The sequence below is a fragment of the Camelus bactrianus genome, chromosome 5 (genome assembly GCF_048773025.1).
Source record: "Camelus bactrianus isolate YW-2024 breed Bactrian camel chromosome 5, ASM4877302v1, whole genome shotgun sequence".
NCBI classification, from domain to species: Eukaryota; Metazoa; Chordata; class Mammalia; order Artiodactyla; family Camelidae; genus Camelus; species Camelus bactrianus.
This window is the reverse complement of record NC_133543.1, coordinates 22,520,652-22,546,718: the sequence shown is the minus strand read 5'-3', so window position 1 is coordinate 22,546,718 and position 26,067 is coordinate 22,520,652. Positions and strand designations below refer to the sequence as shown.

General features: G+C 39.5%; 1 protein-coding gene and 1 pseudogene across 2 annotated transcripts in view; both read left to right on the top strand.

Moving 5' to 3' along the window:
- The window catches only part of LYPD1 (LY6/PLAUR domain containing 1), a 46,443-nt gene that overhangs the window by 18,090 nt on the left and 2,286 nt on the right, over window positions 1-26,067 (top strand). The window lies entirely within an intron of this gene.
- LOC123613750 (U2 spliceosomal RNA) lies at window positions 16,637-16,703 on the top strand (annotated as a pseudogene).

Below are 26,067 nucleotides of genomic sequence, written 5' to 3'. Positions count from 1 at the left end.
TTGGGGCGCAGGTGTCATCCTGAAGTAGGGTTCCTTCTGGATATATGCCCAGGAGCGGGATTCCTGGGTCATATGGTAAGTCTATTTTTGGTCTTTTGAGGACTCTCCATACTGTTTTCCACAATGGCTGCACCAAACTGCATTCCCACCAACAGTGTAGGAGAGTTCTCTTTTCTCCACAGCCTCTCCAGCATTTATTGTTCATGGACTTTTGAATGTTGACCATTCTGACTGGTGTGAGGTGATACCTCATTGTAGTTTTGATTTGCATTTCTCTGATAATTAATGATATTGAGCATTTTTTTATGTGCCTATTGGTATGTCTTCACTGGAGAATTTCTTATTTATTTATTTATTTTTATTTTTTATTTTCTATTTTTAATAGACTATTCTTTTAGAGCAGTTTCAGGTTCACAACAGAATTGAGCAGAAAATAGAGTTCCCACATAGCCCTCCCCACCCACACATCTATACTCCCCTACCCTCAACATCCCTCATCAGTGTGGCATATTTGGTACAATCAATGAACCAACATGGACACATTATTATCAACCAAAGTCCATAGTTTACATTAGGGTTCACTCTGGATGTTGTACATTCTATGGGTTTTGACAAATGCATAATGACATGTAGCCACCACTGTAGTATCATACAGAGTAATTTCATTGCAGTAAAAATCCCCTGTGCTCCATCTACTCATTCCTCCCTCCCTCACTCTCCCCAAACCCCTGGAAACCACGATCTTTTTATTGTTTCTGTAGCTGTGCCTTTTCCAGAATGTCATTTGGTTGGCATTGTACGTGAGTAGCCTTTTCAGACTGGCTTCTTTCGTTTAGTACTATGTCTTAAATTTCTTGTATGTCTTTCATGGCTTGATTTTTTTTTTCTCCACATATATTTTTAAATTTACATATATGTACTGTTGATTGTTTCTAAGAATGTTTAGAGCTTTAGCTTTTTAAACTTACATAGTTATCAAAGGAATAAAGCCAACCACAAAATAAGAATTAACTAAAAAAGATACATACACCCTGCTATTAACAGCAACATTATTTATAATTGCCAAGATATGGAAGTATCCTAAATGCACATCAGTAGTTTAATAGATAATGGAGATGCAGCATATATATATTTATATGTAATGGAATACAAGTCACCCATCAAAAAGTAGGATATTTTGCCATTTGCAGCCCTTCATTCACTTTTTTTTCCACTTCAGAAACCAGAATTTTATAACTCTCAGAGACATTTCAATTACATCAAAAACAAGAAAATAACCAAGAAATAAACCTAACCAAGAAGGTTACCTGTACTCTAAAAATCGAAATGACGCAAAGAAATGGAAAGACTTCCTGTGCTCTTGGATTGGAAGAATTCAACACTGTAAAAATGGCCACACAGCCCAAAGCAATCCACAGATCCAACGCAACCCCCACTAAAATACTCATAACATTCCTTACAGAACTAGAACAACTCCAAAATTTATAAGGAACCACAAAAGGCCCCGAACAACCAAAGCAATCTTTTGTAGGTCCCTTTTTTTTTTCTCTTTCTTCTTTTTGTTCTCTTTTCTTATGGTTTGATGACTAGAGAAGGTCCTTTAACATTTGTTGTAAAGCTGGTTTGGTGGTGCTGAAATCTTTTAGCTTTTGTTTATCTGTAAACCTTTTGATATCTCCATCAAGTCTGAACGAGAGCCTTGCTGGGTAGAGTATTCTTGGTAGTAAGTTTCCCCCTTGCATCACTTTAAATATATCCTGCCACTCCCTTTGGCCTGTAGAGTTTCTGCTGAAAAATCAGCTGATAACTTTATGGTTCCCTTGTATGTTATTCATTGCTTTTCTCTTGCTGATTTTAATATTTTCTCCTTATCCTTAATTGTTGTCAGTTTGATGACTATGTGCTTTGGTGTGTTCCTCTTTGGGTTGATTCTGTGTGGTGCTCACTGTGCTTCCCAGACTTGGGTGACTGTCTCCTTTCCCAAGTCGGGGGAGTTTTCAGTGATTATATCTCCAAAATTGTTCTCAGATCCTTTTTCTCTCTTCTCTTTCTGGGACCCCTATAGTGTGAATATTAGAGTGCTTCATGTTGTCCCAGAGTTCTCTTAAACTATCCTCATTCCTTTTTATTCTTTTTCCTTTTTTCTGTTCTGAAGTAGTGATTTCCACTATTCTGTCTTCTAGCTGACTGATCCATTCTTCTGCCTCATTTAGTCTATTCTTGGTTCCTTCTAGTGTATTGTTCATTTCAGTGATTTTATTCTTCAACTCTGGGTATTCTTTTTTTTTTTTACTTAATTTAAAAAAAATTTTTTTTATTGATTTATAATCATTTTACAATGTTGTATCAAATTCCAGTGTAGAGCACAATTTTTCAGTTATACATGAGCATATATATATTCATTGTCACATTTTTTTCTCCATGAGCTACCACTAGATCTTGTATATATTTCCCTGTGCTATACAGTATAATCTTGTTTATCTATTCTACAATTTCAAAATCCCAGTCTATCCCTTCCCAATCTCCGCCCCCTTGGCAACCACAAGTTTGTATTCTATGTCTATGAGTCTCTTTCTGTTTTATATTTATGCTTTGTTTGTGGTTTTTTTTTTTTTAGATTCTACATATGAGTGATCTCATATGGTATTTTTCTTTCTTTCTAGCTTACTTCATTTAGAATGACATTCTCCAGGAGCATCCATGTTGCTGCAAATGGTGTTACATTATTGGTTTTTATGGTTGAGTAGTATTCCATTGTATAAATATACCACTTCTTCTTTATCCAGTCATCCGTTGATGGACATTTAGGCTGTTTCCATGTTTTGGCTATTGTAAATAGTGCTGCTATGAACATTGGGGTGCAGGTGTCATCCTGAAGTAGGGTTCCTTCTGGATATATGCCCAGGAGCGGGATTCCTGGGTCATATGGTAAGTCTATTCCTAGTCTTTTGAGGAATCTCCATACTGTTTTCCACAGTGGCTGCACCAAACTGCATTCCCACCAGCAGTGTAGGAGGGTTCCCCTTTCTCCACAGCCTCTCCAGCATTTGTCATTTGTGGATTTTTGAATGACGGCCATTCTGACTGGTGTGAGGTGATACCTCATTGTAGTTTTGATTTGCATTTCTCTGATAATTAGTGATATGGAGCATTTTTTCATGTGCCTATTGATCATTTGTATGTCTTCCTTGGAGAATTGCTTGTTTAGGTCTTTTGTCCATTTTTGGATTGGGTTGTTTGGTTGTTTCTTATTAAGTCGTATGAGCTGCTTATATATTCTGGAGATCAAGCCTTTGTCGGTTTCATTTGCAAAAATTTTCTCCCATTCCGTAGGTTGTCATTTTGTTTTACTTATGGTTTCCTTTGCTGTGCAGAAGCTTGTAAGTTTCTTTAGGTCCCATTTGTTTATTCTTGCTTTTATTTCTATTGCTTGAGTAGACTCTTCTAGGAGGACATTTTTGAGATGTCAGATAATGTTTTGCCTATATTTTCTTCTAGGAGGTTTACTGTATCTTAAATTTAAGTCTTTGACCCATCTTGAGTTGATTTTTCTGTATAGTGTAAGGGAGTGTTCTAGCTTCATTGTTTTACATGCTGCTGCCAGTTTTCCCAACACCATTTGCTGAAGAGACTGTCTTTATTCCATTGTATATTCTTGCCTCCTTTGTCGAAGATGAGTTGACCGAAAGTTTGTGGGTTCATTTCTGGGCTCTCTATTCTGTTCCATTGGTCTGTATGTCTGTTTTTGTACCAATACCATGCTGTCTTGATGACTGTAGCTCTATAGTATTGTCTGAAGTCTGGGAGAGTTATTCCTCCAGCCTCTTTCTTTCTCTTCAGTAATGCTTTGGCAATTCTAGGTCTTTGATGGTTCCATATAAATTTTATTATGATTTGTTCTAGTTCTGTGAAATACGTCCTGGGTAATTGGATAGGGATTGCATTAAATCTGTAGATTGCCTTGGGCAGTGTGACCATTTTAACAATATTGATTCTTCCAATCCAAGAGCATGGATATCTTTCCATTTTTTAAAGTTTTCTTTAATTTCCTTCATCAGTAGTTTATAGTTTTCTGTGTATAATTCTTTCACCTCCTTGGTTAGATTTATTCCCAGATATTTTATTACTTTGGGTGCTATTTTAAAGGGGATTGTTTCTTTACTTTCTTTTTCTGTTGATTCCTCATTAGTGTAAAGAAATGCAACTGATTTTTGAATGTTAATCTTGTAACCTGCTACCTTGCTGAATTCTTCGATCAGCTCTAGTAGTTTCTGTGTGGACCTTTTAGGGTCTTCTATATATAGTAACATGTCATCAGCATATAGTGACACTTTTACCTCTTCTTTTCCAGTTTGGATCCCTTTTATTTCTCTCTCTTGCCTGATTGCTATGGCTAGGACTTCCAAGACTATGTTAAATAGGAGTGGTGATAGTGGGCATCCTTGTCCCAGATTTTAGTGGGAAGCTTTTGAGTTTTTCACCGTTGAGTACTATGCTGGCTGTAGGTTTGTCATATATAGCTTTAATTATGTTGAGATATGTTCCCTCTATACCCACTTTGGTGAGAGTTTTTATCATAAATGGGTGTTGAATTTTATCAAATGCTTTTTCTGCATCGATTGAGATGATCATGTGGTTTTTGTCCTTTCTCTTGTTGATGTGATGCATTACATTGATTTGCATATGTTGAACCAGCCTTGTGTCCCTGGGATGAACCCCACTTGGTCATGATGTATAATCTTTTTAATGTGTTGTTGGATTCTATTTGCTAATATTTTGGTGAGGATTTTGGCATCTATGTTCATCAGTGATATTGGCCTATAATTCTCTTTTTTGGTAGTGTCTTTGCCTGGTTTTGGTATCAGGGTGATGGTGGTTTCATAGAATGAGTTTGGGGGTATTCCCTCCTTTTCAATTGTCTGGAAGACTTAACTCTGGGTATTCTTTATATTTTCCAGCTCTTTGCTAAAAACTTCACTCTGTGCATCTGTACTCCTCTTGAGTTCTCTGAACATCTTGGCCATCATTACTTTAAACTCTTTCTCAGATAAATTACCTATCTCCTCATCACTTATTTCTTCTGGGATTTTATCTTGTGCCTTGGCCTGGGAGATATTCCTTTGCCACCTCATATCGTCTATCTTTCTATGTGTTTGTGGATTCCTTCCACTGGCTTTGGGATTATTGTTTTCTTATTTCTGTTATCTGCCTCTGGTGGATGAGGCTGGACTAGAGGCTTATGCAGGTTTCCTGGCAGGAGGAGCCAGTGCCTGCCCACTGCTGGGTGAAGCTTGATCCTGGACCTCTGGTGGGTAGGGCTGTGTCTAGAGACCTTTGTGACTTAAGAAGTCAGCTGATGGGTGTGGCTGTGTTCTCACCCAGTATGTTGTTTGGCCTGAGGCTTCCCTACAAGCTGTTGGGTGGGGTAGGTCTTGGAGCTAATGATCCAATCAAGATATCAGCCTCCAGGAAAGCTCATGTAGATTAACACTCCCAGAATGTCCGCCACCAGCTTTTATGTCCCCTGAGTGAGCTGCAGCCATCCCTGACATCCCCAGGAGACCTTCCAAATCCAGCAGGCAGGTCTGGCCCAGGTTCCTATGAAATCACTGCCTCTGACCTTGGACATGGTGCACATGAGTTTCCGTGTATGCTTCTCAAGTGAATGGAGTTTCCCCCCGTCCCATGGGGCTCCCACAGCCGAGCCCCGCTGGCCTTCAAAACCAGATGTCCTGGGGTCTCCTTCTCTTCCCAATGCCGGGACCCAAGTTGGGGAGTCTGACATGGGGCTCAGAGCTCTCACCCCTGTGGAAGGGCCTCTGTGACTTAACAAATCTTCAGCTTGTGGGTTGCTCACCCTGGGGGTATGGGGCCCAATTATATCACAAGCACGGCCCTCCTACTGTCCTGTTGTGGTTCCCTCTTTATGTTTCCAGGTGCAGAAGGTCTTTTTGCTAGGTTCCAGTCTTTCTTTGATGGTTGTTTAGCATTCAGTTGTGGTTTCGTTGTAGTCACAAGGAGAGGCGAGCTCGTGGGCCTACCACTCTGCCATCCTGACCAGAACTCCTTCATTGGAGAATTTCTTTTTTAGATCTTCTGCCTATTTTTGGATTGGGTTGTTTGTTTTTTTCTTTTTAACATTTTTTTTAATTGAGTTTAGTCATTTTACAATGTTGTGTCAGATTCCAGTGTAGAGCACGATTTTTCAGTTAACATGAACATACGTGTATTCATTGTCACATTTCTTTTCGCTGTGAGCTACCACAAGATCTTGTATATATTTCCCTGTGCTATACCATATAATCTTGTTTATCTATTCTGCATATGCCTGTCGGTGTCTACAAATTTCAAACTCCCAGTCTTTCCCCTCCCACTCTGCTCCCCTTTGGCAACCACAAGTTTGTATTCTATATCTATGAGTCTGTTTCTGTTTTATATTTATGTTCTTTTTTATTTTAGATTCCACATATGAGCAATCTCATTGTATTTTTCTTTCTCTTTATGGCTTGCTTCACTTAGAATGACATTCTCTAGGGACATCCATGTTGCTGCAAATGGCGTTATGTTGTCGTTTTTATGGCTGAATAGTATTCCATTGTATAGATATACCACTTCTTCTATATCCAGTCATCTGTTGATGGACATTTAGGCTGTTTCTATGTCTTGGTTATTGTAAATAGTGTTGCTATGAACACTGGGGTGCAGGTGTCTTTTTCTTATTAAGCTGTATGAGCTGTTTATATATTCTGGAGATTAAGCCCTTGTCAGTCTCATCTTTTGCAAATATTTTCTCCCATTCTGTAGGTTGTCTTTTTGTTTTGCTTATGGTTTCCTTTACTATGCAAAAGCTAAAAGTTTAATTAGGTCCCATTTGTTTATTTTTGCTTTTATTTCTATTGCTTGAGTAGACAGGCCTAGGAGAACATTGCTGAGATTTATGTTGGATAATGTTTTGCCTATGTTTTCTTCCAAGAGGTTCATTGTGTCTTGTCTTATATTTCAGTCTTTAAGCCATTTTGAGTTTATTTTTGTGTGTAGCATGAAGGAGTATTCTAGCTTCATTGATTTATATGAAGCTGTCCAGTTTTCCCAACACGATTTGCTGAAGAGACTGTCTTTACTCCATTGTATGTTCTTGCCTCCTTTGTCAAAGATTAACTGACCAAAAGTCTGTGGGTTTATTTCTGGGCTCTCTATTCTGTTCCATTGATCCGTATGTCTGTTTTTGTGTCAATATCGTGCTGTTTTGATTACTGTAGCTCTGCAGTATTGTCTGAAGTCTGGGAGGGTTATCCCTCCAGCTTCATTCTTTTTCTTCAGTAATGCTTTGGCAATTCTGGCTCTCTTGTGATTCCATGTAAATTTTAGGATTATTTTTTCTAATTCTAAAAAATGACCTGAATAATTTGATAGGGATCGCATTAAATCTGTAGCTTGCTTTGGGTAATATGGCCACTTTAACAATATTCTTCCAGTCCAAGAACATGGGATATCTTTCCATTTCTTTAAGTCATCTTTAATTTCCTTAGTCAGTGTCTTGTAGTTCTCTGCATGCAGGTCTTTCACTTCCTTGATCAGATTTATTCCTAAGTATTTTTTGGATGCAGTTTTAAAAGGGATTGTTTTTTTCCTTTCCTTTTCTGATCTTAGTGTAAAGAAACACCACTCACTGATTTCTGTATGCTGATGTGCCCTGCCGCCTTGCCAAGTTCTTTCATTAGCTCCAGTAGTGTTTGTGTGGAGCCTTTAGCAACTTTGCCTGTCTCTCTTCTCATTTTACTCTTTCTCTTTTTTTTTTATTTGTTTTTTTTTGTTTTGTTTTTTTTATTTGTAAAGTATAAGTGTTTATTCTTTTTTTAAAACATGTTTTAGTGAGTTAGTCATTTTACAATATTGTGTCAAATTCCAGTGTAGAGCACAATTTTTCAGTTATACATGAACATATATATTCATTGTCACATTTTTTTTCTCTGTGAGCTACCATAAGATCTTGTATATATTTCCCTGTGCTATACAGTATAATCTTATTGATCTATTCTACAGTTTTGAAATCCCAGTCTATCCCTTCCCACCCTCATTTTACTTTGAAGCTGTGGTTCTCTCTCCTGTTGGAGTGTAGCCATTCTTTCCCCCTCCATGGATTCTAAGCCATCCACAAGGTTTATATACCTTATGGAAAATATACTTAATATAGAGACAGATAAATTCGAAATAGTTTATTATATGGAGATAGGAGTCTACAAATACTATAAAATTAGTGAAGGCCTCTGGTAGAGTAGCTTTGACACCCGCTGGAACCCAGAGAGACCCTTCATGACAATCTTCAAGAAGTCAGTGTTCCGAACCGTCGGTAGCTTGCTTCTTTCATCTACCTGGAGAGGAAAGACTGGCTGGAAGTCATAAGAGTTCATCACGTAAAAGTGATCGGATTTTGACAGAATAGAAGAGTGGTCAGCAAACGATGGCCCCAAGGCCAAATCTGCACCAGCGCCTGTGTGATGAGCTGAATTTTGTCCCTTGACCAATGGATGTGTTGAAGCCCTAACCTTCAGTGTTGCTGGTATTTGGAGGTGGGGCCTCTGGGAGGTAGCTACGGTTAGACAAGGGCACAAGAGCGGGGCCCTGGTCCGATGGGATTGGTCTCCTTATAGGGGAGAGGGAGACACCAGCACTGTCTTCCTCTCTGTGCAGCACAGAGGAAGGGCCACATGAGGACACAGGTGTCTGCGAGCCATGAAGAGTTTTCATCTGAAACCTAATTTTCCAGCACCTCGACCTTAGACTTCTAGTCTCTAGAACTGTGAGAAAAATAAGTTTTTGTTGTTTAAGCCGGGCAGTCTGGGGGTATTTTGTTACGGGAGCCCAAGCAGACTGATACAGCCTGTGTCTGTAAATGACGTTTTACGGGAACACAGCTGTACCTGCACATTTACGTATTATCCTGGCAGCTTCCATGATAGAATGTCAGAACTGAGTAGTTGTGACTGAGGTTATTTGACCTGAAAAGGGCAAAAGATTGACTATGTAGCCCATTACAGAAAAAGTGTGCCAACTCCTGGAATAGAAACTTAGCGTATACACTGTAGGTTGTGAAAAGCAGAAAACCGTCCCAATGGGATATTAAAGGGCCAAAGGGAGGAAACTGCCTTAGGGGCAGTGGCCAACCTAGCACTGGCCTGGTCACCTCCAGCAGTGTCCTGGGCCTCTAACCCAGTCACCTCACACATGAGCCAAGGGGTTGACAATGAACGTTCCTGCCATTGATAGTTGAAGTCCTCAGAGGAGAGGCACATGGCAGGAGCCTGTCCCCTCGTGAGGCTGATAGAACAGATCAGGCATGTCATGACAGGGGGGAGAAGGGGAGATGTCAGAGAACCGCGTGGAAAGCAGTGAGAGGAAACTGGCTTGTCTCTCCCTCTTCCTGGCTGTGGATCAGCAGGGCAGGGGAAGGCGGGGGAGGCTTCCTGCTGCAGAGCAGAGTGGGAGCAGGTTGTAGTGCAGAATGAAATCTGTGCAGGTAGTGAAAAGGCTTCTCCCTAAGAAAACTCTAATTTGAAAAGATACATGCACCCCAGTGTTCATAGCAGCACTATTTACAATAGCCAAGATATGGAAGCAACCTAAATGTCCATCAACAGATGACTGGATAAAGGTGTGTGTGTACACATACAATGGAATATTACTCAGCCATAAAAAAAGAGCGAAATAATGCATTTGCAGCAACATGGATAGACCTGGAGATGATCATACTAAGTGAAGTAAGTCAGACAGAGAAAGACAAATATTACATGATATCACTTATATGTGGAATCTTTAAAAATGATACAAATGAACTTATTTACAGAACAGAAAGAGTCACAGACATAGAAAACAGACTTTTGGGGAAAGGGGTAGAGGGATAAGTTAGGAGTTTGGGATTAGCAGATACAAACTCTGTTATGTATAAAATAGATAAACAACAAGGATTTACTGTACAGCCCAGGGAACTGCATTCAATATCTTGTAATAACTTATAATGAAAAAGGATATGAAAATGTACATGTATAACTGAGTCACTATGCCATATACAAGAAACTAACACAATGTCATAAATCAACTGTACATCAGTTAAAAAAAATACATACAAAATTTTAAAAAAGGTTTTTCCTAGTAAATTACAATGTGTACTGAGAATCTGCTGGTGCTCTCTCTCCCCCTAAAGTGACCATTGGAAGTTTAGGTGCCTGTGTTAGTATCATCTGAGGTTGGTTCTGGGAATCTGTGTTTAAGGAAGGTACGCTGATGACTGAAGACTGCTGGTTGAGCAGTTCCTACCTGCCGGAATTCTAGCCCTGTCCGACCTGGGGAGTGGGCGCGCCTATAACCAGCCCGAGTGAAGAATCTTGATGAGGGAGAACCTTGGCCAGAGGTGCCACCTGAGCAGTTCAACCCATGAAAGAGTTTTCACACCTGGGCACTACCAGCCAGATCAGCCTTGAGGTTTCCAGGCCAGAATGCCAGCCTTGGAACCATGTTCTAACCCACTGCTGGGCTGGACTGACTTGAAGCAGAGTTGTTACAGGTGCCTTTTTTTCTGTCTGCTCAATTTTTGGTGACCCAGCTGTGTTAGGAACAGGCAAAAAGAGCAAGATTCAAACACAAAGGAAACACCGTCTTTCTTCCTCTTCCCGTGTAATCAATAATTCAACCCTAGCAAGTAAGCCCGACTCCTGATAGAGTGCTTGCTGCAAAGACAACAGCAGGGCCGTCCGGCATCCACATCAACTTCTAACATTCCTCTCTTCCATTCATTCTCCCTCCTTCCTCCTGCGCCATCTCCTGGCTTACCTTGGGTCTTCCTCCATCTGAACGCAAAGCGAACATGTCTGCTGAAGTGTGGCCCACATAGAGTCCGAGAGGAACCTAGGATAGGGTGCGAACAGCTGTAGGGGGAAGAAGAGCCAGTTTTTTTCTTTTTTTATTGAAATACAGTCAGTTTACAATGTTGTGTCTATTTCTGGTGCACAGCATAATGCTTCAGTCATGTAGGAACATACATGTATTTGTTTTCATATTCTTTTTCACCATAAGTTACTACAAGATATTGAATATAGTTCCCTGTGCTATACAGCATGGACTTGTTGTTTATCTATTTTATATATATTAATATCTGCAAATCTCGAACTCCCAATTTATCCCTTCCCACCCTTTCCCCTGGTAACCATAAGTGTGTTTTCTACGTCTGTGAGTCTGTTTCTGTTTTATAAATAAGTTTGTCATTTTTTTTTTAAATTCCACATATAAGTGGTATCATATGTATTTTTCTTTTTCCAAGGAGCCAGTTATTTTAAATGTCAGAGCAAATCAGTTCTTGAACTCCGTCCCCTCTGAGTGACACAGCCTAGCATCACAGACCCCACGGGCAGCCGCTTCGGTGAATTAAGGGTGTGGATCAGAAAATGCCCCGTGAACAGATAACACCACCAGTACTAATGACAGCAGCGAGCACTTGTATAGCACCTACTTAGTGCCAGGGGCTCCTGCAAGTGCCCTCACATAGTTAACTTAAAAGGATCACTTCTAGCGCCTGTAAAAAGCACCTTGGAACAGAAAGGTTTTTGTACCATTTTTTGGCTGCATTTCAATCTAAATATATACTTAATTCCAGTGTGTAGGGTACAGAGGATCTAATTCCTTATTTCTGTGTTTTGTTTTCGGCAAAATTCTTGGAAGCATAATTTCCTTAAATGTTGAATTTCATGGGCCCCAGAGTAAAAGCACAGTGGTAACACGGAGTAAACTCTTCTGAAGGAACCTCAGTATTTTATTTAGCCTGTCCTTCATCCCTCGGCTAGCCCATCATTCACATCTTAAATAAGATTAATACAAATGACTTCCTCAGGGAGAACGATCTTTATTTTTAAAACGAGCCTAGCCACCCATCTAAATCCAAGAGCCCCCAGGAGGCCATCACCTCTCTAAAGACTTAAGAGAGGATTAAAGTTTTCAACACTGGGTGTCTTGATGAATCTGGTGATAACAGGTGGTGTGTTCCACGGGCACATCGCTGGTCTGCAGATTGGAGCCGTGAGGAATGACTTGCCTTCAGCAGGACACAGCTCTGTGTCCCCGTGGGGCGGTGCGGCTGGGCGCTGGCCCAGGCCGTGTTTGACGGGCAGCCTTTACCCACCTGCGAGCTGGCTCGCGCTGGCTCTGCCGCCCCGTTACCAAGTCCTCGCCTCTCATGGCCCTGCCTGTATCAACGAAGGCCTGGAGGTTGGTTTTAGCTTTATGTGACCTCTGCTCTCCAGGCTCCACAAGCCGAGTAAAATTTCAGTTCCCCTAGTCAGCAAAGCACCCACTATTATGGGATCTCTAGACCCCCTTTAAATGATTCTTCTCCCTTCTGTCTTCTGCCCTTCCCCCTAGTTCGCTCATTCATTCCATATTTATTGAGCCCTTATGTGCCAGTCACTGTTCTAATTGCTGGAGCTATGCTGTATTACTAGAGATACCTTAGTAAAATACGTGGTGTATTAGAAATGATTAAGGGAGAAGTCACGCAGCTATTTGGGGAGGTTCAAAATGCATCTCCCTCCTACTCATGGACACGGCCTTCTCCTGCAGCGGGCGGCTGCTCGGAGCACCTGGACAGCTATAAAGCTGCAGGCAAACCGGTGCCACGGTGCCCTTGGCAGAACCCGTCTGGGGTTCCAAGGAAGCCCTAATTCCATGGGGCTGCGGTGTATTCTGGCCGGGATGGTGTGCACCGGTGTCTGCCACCCTGGTGCCACGTGCTGCTGTGTGCTCCCAGCCTCAGAGAGCTCAGGGAGGCGGCTCACTCAGATTATACTCTCCAGTTCTGTTCCACTGTAATTACAGATGCAGCCCATGAGTGGATTCCCGCTGTAAAACGTTCAGGTAGCACAACTAAATTCAAAGCGCTTCCTGACTCCTGGGCACCCTTAAAGAAACTGTAGCTGTTCAGTGTGCGGCCTTCTGGAACTCTCTCTGATTTTAGAGATGTAAACTCACACACTGAGCTATGTGTGCGCGCGTGCACACACACACACACCCCTGCAGGCACATTGCAAGACCACATATTGCTTTGTATTTTTTCTCACATAAGTGGTACATTTATATATCATTCTGGAAGTCCATTTTCTCAGTCATTGAGAACCAGATGGATATATGGAGTCATTCAATAATCAGTATATTGAGCCGTATCTGTATAGGGCTCTGCACTTTCAACTGCTGCTTAACTTCCCGTATGTAAATGGACCTTTTTCCTATTAAGGATGTGCGCATGGGAAAGTGTGTTTTATTTTGAAGGGTAAGGACTGAGAAATGGATCTACTGGATTTGTATACTTCCAATTATTATCGATCCTTCCATATTGCCTTACACCACTGTATACTCCACCGGCCGGCCGTGAGAGGCCCCTTCTGGTTTACTTGCAGTTCTAGGCCTAGACCTGAGCTCACGGGGGCTGGGTTAAAGGGAAAACGGACAGACAGACACAAGAACCCCTTCCCTGTGACCTTGAGACTTGGGCTTTGGGGCTCTCTCCTTGAGGGTGTGTTCATTCCCATGGCCTCTGGAGGGCTCAGCGAGGAAGGGACCTGTGCTGCACTGGGGAAGAGAAGGCATCTGATGAAGTGGTTCTCTGGAGGTGTTGTCTAGTTCCAAAAGTTTAAAAAAAAAAAAAAAAAGGTACATCATTTGCATGGTTCTAATTTCAAATGATTAAAAAGGGTCTACAGGTTTTTTTTTCATCCCTGTTGCATGGCCACTCAGCGTGCCACCCCAGAGACCACCAACAGTGACACCTTCTTGTATATCCTTCCTGAAATGTTTTATGCGTATTTATGCAAAACGTATGTAGCGTGTGTCATTTTTGCTATTGGTTTCCCAGTGGAAACGTACCATGGTGGGAAGTGTAGTAGAGTGGCTGACAGCATAGATTCTAAAGCGAGGCTTCCAGGGCTCAAATCCCAGCTCTGCCATATATTATCTGCATGGCCCCTCACAAATTATTTAACCTCTCTCTGCCTCAGTTTCCTCATAGGCAAAGTGGAGATTATTGCTAGAGTTGCTGCAAAGATTAAATGATGTAATATTTGTAGAGCTCTTTAAACTGTCTCTGGAATATATAGTGAGAAGCATGGACTCATTTGTTTTTTTCTTAAGAGGGAAGGAAGGAACTGTCCACCTATACTGCGCTTTTTTATTATTCAATATTTGATATTGACTATTTGAACATTGCAAAATGATCACCACAGTAAGTCTGGTTAACATCCAGTCACCATATTCAGGATTTTTTCATGTGATGAGAACTTTTTAGATCTACTCTCTTAACTTTCAAATATGCAATACAGTATTAACTGCAGTCACTATGCTGTACATTACATCCCCATGACAATTATTTTGTTAATGGAAGTTTATAGCTTTTGATCTCTTTCACTCATTTTTCCCATCCCCAGTACTCTCCTTCTGACCAGCACCAATCTGTTCTCTGTATCTGTGAGCTTGTTTGATGCTGTTGCTTGAAAATCCATTTATAAGTGAGATCATATGGTATTGGTCTTTCCTCTATCCGACTTATTTCACTTAGCATAATTCCCTCCAGGTCCATCCATGTTGGCATAGATGGCAAGGTTTCATTCTTTTTTTATGGCTGTATAGTACCCCACTGTGTGTGTGTGTGTGTGTGTGTGTGTGTGTGTGTGTGTGTGTGTGTGTGTGTGTGTATCACATCTTCTATATACATTCATCCATCAGTGGACACCTAGGTTGTTTCCATATCTTAGCAATTGTAACTAATGCTGCAGTGAATGTGGGGGTGCATATATCTTTTCAAATTAGTGTTTTCATATTCTTTGGATAAAAAAACAGAAGTGGAGTTGCTGGATTATATGGTAGTTTGGTTTTTAATTTTTGGAGGGACCTCCATAATGAATGCAGTAATTTACATTCGCACCAACAGTGCACAAGGGTTCCTTTTACCCACATCCTTGCCAACACTTGTTATTTTTGTCTTTTTGATAACAGCCATTCTAACAGGTGTGGGGTGATAACTTTTTGGGTTTTGGTTTGCATTTCCCTGATGACTAGTGATGTTGAGCATCTTTTCATGTGTCTGTTGGCCACCTGTGTAGGTTCTCTGGAAATATGTCTATTCAGGTCATCTGCCCATTTTTTAATCAGATTTTCTGTATTAGTTCTTTATATATTTTAGATATTAACCCCTTATCAGATACATGCTTTAAAAATATTTTCTTCCATTCAGTAGGCTGCCCTTTCCCTTTTGTTGATGGTTTCCTTTGCTGTGTAGAAGCTGTTTAGTTGGATGTGGTATCACTCATTTACTTACTTTTTTGTTTGTTTGTTTGTGCTTTTGGGGTTACTCCAAAAAATCATTTCCAGGACTGATGTCCCAGGAGCTTGCTGCCTGTATTTTCTTTCTTTTTTTTTTTTATATTTTTTTATTGAGTTACAGTCATTTTACAATGTTGTGTCAAATTCCAGTGTAGAGCACAATTTTTCAGTTATACATGAACATACATGTATTCATTGTCACATTTTTTTTCACTGTGAGCTACCACAAGATCTTGTATATATTTCCCTGTGCTATACAGTATAATCTTGTTTATCTATTCTACATCTGCCTGTCAGTATCTACAAATTTTGAAATCCCAGTCTGTCCCTTCCCACCCTCTGCCCCCCTTGGCAACCACAAGTTTGTGTTCTATGTCTATGAGTCTGTTTCTGTTTCGTATTTATGTTTTTTTTTCTTTCTTCTAGGAGCTTTGTGGCTTCAGGTCTTACATTCAAGTCTTTAATCCATTTTGAGTTCATTTTTGTTTATGGTGTAAGATTGTGGTCAAGATTGACTCTTCTGCATGTGGCTGTCCAGTTTTCCCAAAGCCATTTTTTGAAGAGACTGTCCTTTCCCCATTGTATATTCTTGCCTCCTCTGTCATAAGTTAACTGACCACATGTGCATGGGATTACTTCTGGGCTCTCTGTTCTGATGCATTAATCTGTGTGTCTGCTTTTATGCCAGTAACATACTGTCTTGATTACTATAGCTCTGTAATATAGTTTGAAATCTGGGACCTTAATGCCCCAAGGTTTGCTCTTCTTTCTTATGATTTCTTTGGCTATTTGGGATCTTTTGTGATTCCATACAAATTTTAGGATTGGTTGTCCTAGATCTATAAAAATTGCTATTGGAATTTTGATAGGGATTTTACTGAATCTGTAAATTGCTTGGGATAGTATGAACATTTAAAAATATTAATGCTTCATATTTATGAGCATGAAATATCTTTCCATTTATTTGTGTCTTGAATTTTTTTCATCAGTGTCTTAGAATTTTCAGTGTTTAGTTCTTTTACTTCCTTGGTTAAATTTATTTCTAGGTATTTTATTCTTTCTGAAGCAGTGGTAAATAGGATTGTTTTCTTAATTTGTCTTTGACGGTTCGTTATTAGTGTATAGAAACAGAAGACTTGTGTGTGTTGATTTTGTATCCTACAACTTCACTGAATTAATTTATTGGTTATAAAATTGTGGGGGGGCAGGGTAGTCTTTAGGGTTTTCTATGTAATAATGTGCCATCTGCAAATAGTGATTGTTTTATTTCTTCCTTTCCATCGCTTCTCGGCCTTTTGGCTAAGATCAAGTGTAGTATTTCTTCCTTTCCAATTTGGGTGCCTCTTTCTTTCTTTCTCTTTCTTTTTCTCTTTCTTTCTCTTTCTTTCTCTCTTTCTCTTTCAATGATCAACTGTAGTTCTGTGATTTCAGTGGTCATGTTTCCTCTTTTATTTGTCATTTTATTTGAGTTTTCTTTTTTTTATTGATGAATCTAGCTAAAAGTTTATCAATTTTGTTTATCTTTTCAAGGAACCAGCTCTTGGTTTCATTGATCTTTTCTGTTGTCTTTTTAGTCTCAGTTTCATTTATTTCCCCTCTGATTTTTATTTCCTTCCTTATGCTAACTAACTATGGGCTTTGTTTTTATCTTCTTTTTCTAGTTCCTTGAGGTGTAAAGTTAGATTGTTTATTGGAGACTTTTCTTGTTTCCTCAAGTAGGCATTTATCACTATGAATTTCTCTCTTAGAACAGCTTTTGGTACATCCCATAAGTTTTTGTATGCTGTATTTCCATTTTAATTTGTGGTTACCCTGAGGCTTACATAGAACAACTTGTAACAGTGCATTTTAAGTTGATAACAAGTTTGAATGCATTCTAAAGCTCTGAATTTCTACCCTTCCCTGCCACATTTTGTTTTCAACGTCACATGTGACTTATATATCCCTTAACTAATATTGTCATTATAACTTTTACCTCTTGTCTTTTAGCCTTCAACCTAGCTTTATAAGTGATTGCCCCACCACCTTTACTATGTATTTCCCTTTACAAGTGAGAATTATATTTTCATATCTTTTGTTACTAATTAGCACCCCCTCTTTTCAGCTTAAATAAGTTCCTTTAATGTTTCTTACAAGGTCGGTTTAGTGGTGATGAACCCCTTTAGCTGTTGCTTGTCTGGAAAACTCTCCCTCTCCTTCAATTCTGAATTATAACTTTGCTAGGGAGAATATTCTTGTTCAGAAGTTTTTTTTTTTTTCTCTTTCAGCACTTTGAATGTAGGCACATCTCAGAGATATCATGGGTCTGGTTCCAGACAACCACAGTAAGGCAATTACTGCAATAAAGCAAGTCACACAAGTTTTTTTGTTTTCCAGTGGATGCAAAAGTTATGTTTATACTATATTAAGTGTGCCATAGCATTATGTCTTTTTAAAAATAGATACCTTAAGTAAAAAGCACAAAGGAAAAACAAGTACAGTAGTGATGTCAAAGATCACTGTTCTCAAATCACCATAAGAAGTGTTATAATAATGGAAAAGTTTGAAATTTTGTGAGAATTACCAAAGTATGACACAAAGACATGAAATGAGCAAGTGCTTTTGGGAAAATGGTGCTGATAGACCTGCTAAACTCAGGTTGCCACAAACCTTCAGTTTATTAAAAAAAAACACACACACACAAAGTATCTGTGAGGAACAATAAAACAAAGTGCCACTATGTATATTCTGCCACTCCCTTCTGGCCTGGAAAGTTTCTTCTCAAAACCCTGCTGTTCATCTTACGGGGGTTCTCTTGGCAGTAGCAAGTTGTTTCTCTGTTGCTGCCTTTAATATTCTCTCCTTGCCTTGCATTGTCACATTTTAATTATCATGTGTCTTGATGTACATTTCTTATGATTCATCTTATTTGTAACTCTCTGGGCTTCCTAAATCAGGACGTCTCCTTCCTTCCCCAGGCTAGGGAAGTTTTCAGCCATTACTTCTTCAAATAAGTTTTCTACCCCTTTCACTCTTCTCCTGTGATTCCTATAATGTGAATATTAATCTGCTTGATGTTGTTTCATGAGTCCTTTAAACTGTCCTCATTTTTTTTTTATTCCTTTTTGTTTGCTCCTATTGCTCCTCTGCCCTGACTTAGAGCTCACTGATCCTTTCTTCTGCTTCATCTAGTTGGCTGTTTGAACCCCTCTAATGTATTTTTCAGTTCAATTATTGTATTCTTCAGCTCTATGACTTCTGTGTGGTACTTTTTTCCCCAGGCTTTGAAAATCTATTATTAATTAAGCAGACAAATGAGACAGGAAAAAAGAGCCCAATTTTTTTCATATATATAATGCATACATACACACACGCACACACACACACACACACACACACACACACACACACACAATATTCATTGTTCCTAAGAACAACTTAGAGCTTTAGCTTTTTTTTACTTTCCTATTTGGGGGGTGGGGTTATTATATTTAGGAACATGCACCAAAAAAAAGTGGCTAAAATGACATAAAAATATATGGTGGTGGTAAAAATACACAGATTCCACAGTAACTCCGACTCCCTATCTATGCTGTGATCATGCCCTTGGATACCTGCAAAGCCCTTCTCCTCTATGCCCACCACAGGTAACAGCACATTATTAGAGGGCTTCAGATTAAAGAACCAGCAGCCCTTGTATCCACTGGGTCCTCCAGTTAGCACATGTCAAGCCCAAGTTAGAAGTGCAAGGAATTTACTGGAAGAAATGCTGGTGAAAAATAAGAGGAGAGGATTATAGTAGGAGTAGACCTCAAAATCCTTCAGACAGTTCTACAGGTCTGATACTTGTAAAAGAAGAAGATAAAAATGGAAAGTTGGATAGGGAAGGTCTCAGACTGCACTGCAGCTTTGAAAAATTCAGCAAGCCATGTGGGAGCTCAAGCACGGACTGCTGGGAGAGGAGTCCTGCATCCACATGGGGCAGAAATGGTCAGGCTTACTTACTATTCCCACCATTAGAGCTTTAGCTTTTTAAACTTATGTAGTTATCAAAGGAATAAAGCCAACCACAGAATAAGAATCAATAGAATACAGTAATCGAATCATAAAGGACAGTCAAATGTGCTTACACATATTAATAAATCAGTCATTTAAGTTATAAATAATACATAATTCATTTGTGCCTTTTTTTTTTTTTTTTAGATTCCACATATAAGCAACCTCATATGGCATTTTTCTTTCTCTCTTCTGAGTTACTTAGAATGATGATGTCCAGGTCCATTCATACTGCTGCAAATGGCATTTTATTCTTTTTACTCCATTGTTTAAGTATACCACATCTTCTTTATCTGGTCATCTGTTGATGGACATTTGGGTTGTTTCCATGCCTTGGCTATTGTATATAGTACTGCTATGAACATTGAGGTGAATGTGTCTTTTTGAATTATATTTTTCTCTGGGTATATGCCCAGGAGTGGGATTACTGGATCCTATGGTAACTCTATTTTTTGTTTTGTAATGAATCTCCATTCTGTTCTCCATGGTGGCTGCACCAATTTACATTCCCATCCACAGTGTAGGAGGGTTCCTTTTTCTCCACACCCTCTCCAGCATTTATCATTTGTAGACTTCTTAATGATAGCCATTCTGGCTGGTGGGAGGTGATAGCTCATTGTAGTTTTGATTTGCATTTTTCTAAAAATTAGTGATGTTGAGCATCTTTTCATGTATTTCTTGGCCATCTGTATGTCTTTGGAGAGATGTCTCTTTAGGCATTCTGCTCATTTTTTGATGGGGATGCTTTTTTTTTTTCCTGATATTAAGGTGTATGAGCTGTTTGTGTATTTTAGAAATTAGTCACATTTCAGTCACATCATTTGCAAATATTTTCTCCCATTCTGAGATTGTCTTTTTTGTTGTTGATAGTATTCTTAGCTGTGCCAAAGCTTTTACATTTAATTAGATCCCATTTGTTTATTTTTTCTTTTATTTCCATTACTTTAGGAGCTGGTTCAAAAAATATATTGCAGTGATTTGTGACCAAGAGTTTTCTGCCTATGTTTTCCTCTAGGAGTTTTATAGTATCTGGTTTTATGTTTAAGTCTTTAATCCATTTTGAGTTTATTTTTGTATATGGTGTTAGAGAATGTTCTAGTTTCAGTCTTTTACAGGTAGCTGTTCAACTGTCCTAGCACCAGTTATTGAAGAGACTGTGTTTTCTCCATTGTGTATTCTTCCCTCCTTTGTCATAGGTTAATTGACCCTAAGTGTGTGGATTTATTTCTGGACTTTCTGTCCTGTCCCATTGATCTATGTGTCTGTTTTTGTGCTGGTACCATACTTTTTGATAACTGTAGCTTTGTAGTATAGTCTGAAGTCAGCATGATTCCTCCAGCTTCATTCTTCCTTTTCAAGATTGTTTTGGCCATTTGTAGTCTTTTGTGTTTCCATACAAATTTTAACATTTTTTGTTTCAGCTCCATGAAAAACGTCGTTGGTAACTTGATAGGGATTGCATCGAATCTGTATTTTGGCTTGGGCAGTATGGCTATTTTAACAATATTGATTTTTCCAATCCAAGAACATGGTATATATCTTTCCATTTTTTTAATGCTGTCTTCAGTTTCTTTCATCAGTGTCTTACAGTTTTCAGAATACAGATCTTTTGCCTCCTTGGGTAGGTTTATCCCTAGGTATTTTCTTCTTTTTGGTGTGATGGTAAATAGTATTGTTTCCTTAATTTCTTTTTCTGCTGTTTCATTGTGAGTGTATAGAAATGCAACTGATTTCTGTATATTAATGTTATATCCTGCAATTTTATCAAATTCATTGATGAGCTCTACTAGTTTACTGGTTACTTCTTTAGGGTTTTCTATGCATAGTATCATGTCATCTGTAAACAGTGACAGTTTTACTTCTTCATTTCCAATTTGGATTCCTTTTATTTCTTTTTCCTCTCTGATTTCTATGACTAGGACTTCCAAAACTATGTTGAATAAAAGTGGAAAGAGTGGGCATCCTTGTCTTGTTCCTGATCTTAGAGGAAATGCTTTCATTTTTTCCCCATTAAGTATGATGGTAGCTGTGGGTTTGTCATATATGGCCTTTATTGTGTTGAGATATATTTCACCTATACCCATTTTCTGTAGAGTTTTTATCATAAGTGGATATTGAAATTTATCAAAAGCTTTTTGTGCATCTATTGAGATGATCATACAGATTTTATTCTTCAGTTTGTTAATGTGGTGTGTCACACTGATTAATTTGTGGACATTGAAAAATCCTTGCGTCCCAGGGATAAATCCCACTTGATCATGGAGTATGATCCTATTAATGTGTTGTTGGAGTTGATTTGCTAGTATTTTGTTGAGGATTTTTGTATCTATATTTATAAGTGATGTTGGCCTGTAATTTTCTTTCTTTGCGACATCCTTGTCTGGTTTTGGTATCAGGGTGATGGTGGCCTCATAGAATGAGTTTGGAAGTGTTCCCTCCTCTGCAGTTGTTTGGAATAGTTTCGGAAGGATAGGTGTTAACTGTTCTGTGAATGTTTGGTAGAATTCACCTGTGAAGCCACCTGGTCCTGGAATTTTGTTTGTTGGAGTTTTTAAATCACTGATTCAACTACAGTACTGGCATTTGGTCTATTCATATTGTCTTTTTCTTCCTGGTTCAATCTTGGAAAATTGTCCATTTCTTCCATATTGTCCTTTTTGTTGGTGTATAGTTTCTCATAGGAGCCTATTATGATCCCTTGTATTTCTGTGGTGTCAGTTGTAAAACTGCTTTTTTATTTCTGATTTTATTAATTTGGATCCTCTCCCTTTTTTCTTGATGAGTCTGACTAAAAGTTTATCAATTTTGTTTATTCTTTAAAAGAACCAGCGTTTAGGTTCATTTATCTTTTCTGTTTTTTTTAGTCTCTGTTTCATTTATTGCTGCTCTAATCTTTATGATTTATTTTCTTCTAACTTTGGGTTTTGTTTGTTCTTCTCTCTCCAGCTGCTTTAGGTGTAAGGTTTGATTGTTTACTTGAGATTTTTCTTGTTTCCTGAGGTAGGCTTGTGTAGCTGTAAATTTCCCTCTGAGAACTGCTTTTGCTGTGTCCCAGAGGTTTTGGATCGTTATTTTTGTTTTCATTTGTCTGAAAGTATTTTTTGATTTCCTCTTTGATTTCTTCAGTGATCCATTGGTTGTTTAGCAGCATATTGTTTAGCCTCCACATGTTCGTAGTTTTTGCAGGGTTTTTTCTTATAGTTGATTTCTAACCTTATAGCATTGTGGTTGGAAAAGATGCTTGGTAAAATTTCAATTTTCCTAAATTTACTGAGGCTAGCTTTGGGGCCAGCATTTGGTCGATTCTGGAGAATGTTCCACATGCACTTGAGAAGAATGTGTACTCTGTTGCTTTCAGATGGAATGCTCTATAGGTATAAGTTAAGTCCATCTGGTCTAATGTATTATTTAGGGCCTAGATTTCCTTATTGATTTTCTGTCTGGATGATCTGTCCATTGACGTAAGTGGGGTGTTAAGGTCCCCCACTATTACTTAGTTATTGTCAATTTCTCTTTTTATGTCTGTTAACAATTACCTTATATATCGAGGTGCTCCTTTGTTGGGTGCACATATATTTACAATTGTTATATCCTCTACTTGGATTGAGCCCTTAAGCATTATGTAGTGTCCTTCTTTGTCTCCTGTAACAGTCTTTATTTTAAAATTTATTTTGTTTGATGTAACTTGCTACTCCAGCTTTCCTTTGGTTTCCATTTGCATGGAATATCCTTTTCCATCCCCTTTGAGACTGCATGTGTCTTTAGCTCTGAATTGGGTCTCTTGTAGGCAGCATATATATGGGTCTTGTTTTTGTAGCCATTGAGCCCATTTGTGTCTTTTGGTTGGAGCATTTAATCCATTTACATTTAAGGTAATTATTGATATGTATGTTCTTATTGCCATTTTGTTGTTTTGGGTTTGTTTTTGTAGGTCTTTTTTCCTCTTCTCTTGTGGTTTGATGACTAGAGAAGTCCCTTAACATTTGTTGTAAAGCTGGTTTGGTGGTGCTGAATTCTTTTAGCTTTTGTTTATCTGTGAAGCTTTTGATTTCTCCATCAAATCTGAATGAGAGCCTTGCTGGATAAAGTATTCTTGGTTGTTATATCATGCCACTCCCTTCTGGCCTGTAGAGTTTCTGCTGAAAAATCAGCTAATAACATACAAAGCAACACCCATAAATTTATTTGTTGCTTTTCTCTTGCTAATTTTAATATTTTTCTCCTTATCCTTAATTCTGGTCAATTTGATAACTATCTGCCTTGGCGTGTTCTTCTTTGGGTTGATCCTGTGTGGAACTCTGCACTTCATGGACTTGTGTGACTGTTTCCTTTCCCAAGTTAGGTAAGTTTTCAGTTATCCCTTCAGAATTTTTTTCAGGTCCTCTCTTCTCTTTCCGGGACCCCTATCATGCAAATGTTAGTGTGCTTCATGTTGTCCCAGAGTTCTCTTTAACTCATTTTTTTTTCACTTTTTCTTTTTCCTGTTCTGCAGCAGTGATTTCTACTAATCTGTCTTGTAGCTGATTGACCCGTTCTTCTGCCTTATTTAGTCTATTCTTGGTTCCTTCTAGTGTGTGACTCATTTCAGTAATTTTATTCTTCAATCTGTATGGGTATTCTTTATATTTTCCAGCTCTTTGCTAAAAACCTCACTCTGTGCATCTGTACTCAAGTTCTCTGAACATCTTTGCCATCTTTACTTTAAATTCTTTGCCAGATAAATTTCCTAGCTCCTCAGCACTTATTTCTTCTGGGATTTTGTCTTGTGCCTTGGCTTGGAAGATACTCTGCTGCTGCCTCATATTATCTATCTTTCTATTTGCATTTTTAGGTAGGTAAGTTAGGTTTCTCAATCTTGGAGAGGTGGCCCTCTGTGGGAGATGCCCTGTGCGTCCCAGCAGTGCACTCCTCTCTTGTCACCCAAGGGCCAGGGTCCAGCCAGTCACAGTGTAGAGTCTGGCCTGGCCATTCCTTCCATTGGCTTAGAGATTGTTGTTTTCTTATTTCTGGGACCTGCTGGATGAGGCTGTACTAGAGGCTTATGCAGGTTTCCTGGCAGGAGGAGTCAGTGCCAGCCCGCTGCTGGGTGAAGCTTGGTCCTGGACCTCTGGCGCGTAGGGCTTTGTCTAGAGGCATTTGTGGCTCAGGAAGTCTGCTGATGGGTGGGGCTGTGTTCCCACCCAGTATGTCGTTTGGCCTGAGGCTTCCAGCCCTTAAGCCTACAGGCTGTTGGGTGGGGCTAGGTCTTTGCACTAATAATCCAATCAAGATGTCAGCCTCCAGGAAAGCTCATGTAGCTAGATGAACACTCCTGTTTCTGCCACCAGTTTTTATGTCCCCAAGGTGAGCTGCAGCCACCCCCTACCTCCCCAGGAGACCTTCCAAAACCAGCAGGCAGGTCTGGCCCAGGTTCCTATGAAATCACTGCCTCTGCCCTTGGACCTGGCGCTTGAGTTTCCATGTACGCTTCCCAAGAGAGTGAAGTCTGTTTCCCCCAGTCCTGTGGGGCTCCTGGAGGTTAAGCCCCACTGGCCTTCAAAACCAGACGTCCTGGGAGCTCCTCCTCCCAATGCTGGAACCCCAGGCTGGGGAGCCTGACGTGGGGCTCAGAGCTCTCACTCCTGTGGGAGGGCCTCTGCAACTTAATTATTCTTCAGGTTGTGGGTCACCCACCCCGGGGGTATGGGGCCCGATTATATAGCAAGCATGCCCCTCCTACTATGGTTCCCTCTTTGTTTCTAGTTGAAGAGGATTTTTTTGCTAGGTCCCAGTCTTTTTTTTCAGTGGTGGTTTAGCAGTCAGTTGTGGTTTTGTTGCAGTCTCAAGGAGAGGTGAATTTGGGGACTACTCTGCCATCTTGACTGGCAGTCTCTGCAGAACCATTTCTCACACTAAAGTCTCAGTGTGAGCCTTGGTCAAGTCACTTGGTCCTTAGAGTCTTGGTTTCCTCACCCATAAAATGGAAATATCTACCTTGCTCACCTCAAAAGTTTCTGAGATAAGAAGTCTATGTGGTACTTACTTACATTCTCTCTCTGTTGAAGTTCTCACTGTGTTCATCCACTCTTCTCTCAAGTTTTGTGAGCATATTTAAGACCATTATTTTGAACTTTTTTTTTTTTTTGGTAAATTACTTATGTCTGTTTCATTAACATTTTCTTCTGAACTTTTATTCTTCTATTTGGAACATATTCTTCTATTTCTTCATTTTGATGGCTTATGTTGGTTTCTGTGCATGGGATGGAACAGCCACCTCTCTCAGTCTTAAAGGATTGGTCTTGTGTAGGAGATGTACCTTGTCATTCAACCCTACCCCACCCAGCTTTTGGTTATCTTGTCAACCTTTGTAATTGTCCAAGCAGCCCATTTTATTTTTAATAGCTCCCAGTAGTTGTGTGTGTGCTGAGATCAGCTAATGTCCCAAAGAAGAGGATCTCAGCACCTAGATTCAGGCTGACTGGAAGGCAGACCCTCTGGCAGCAACTTTTAAAGAATGCAAATATATACAGCCCTGCAGAGCAGTGAGCATAGGCCCCACTGGCCACTAGAGCCAGGTGATCTGGTGGTGTCCCCTGGGCAGCAGTCACAAAAGCTGGGGCTCCCATCATGCATTACTCATCTAACTAAAATCATTGATTCATAGTACTACAGAGTTAGATTTAAAAATATATCCCC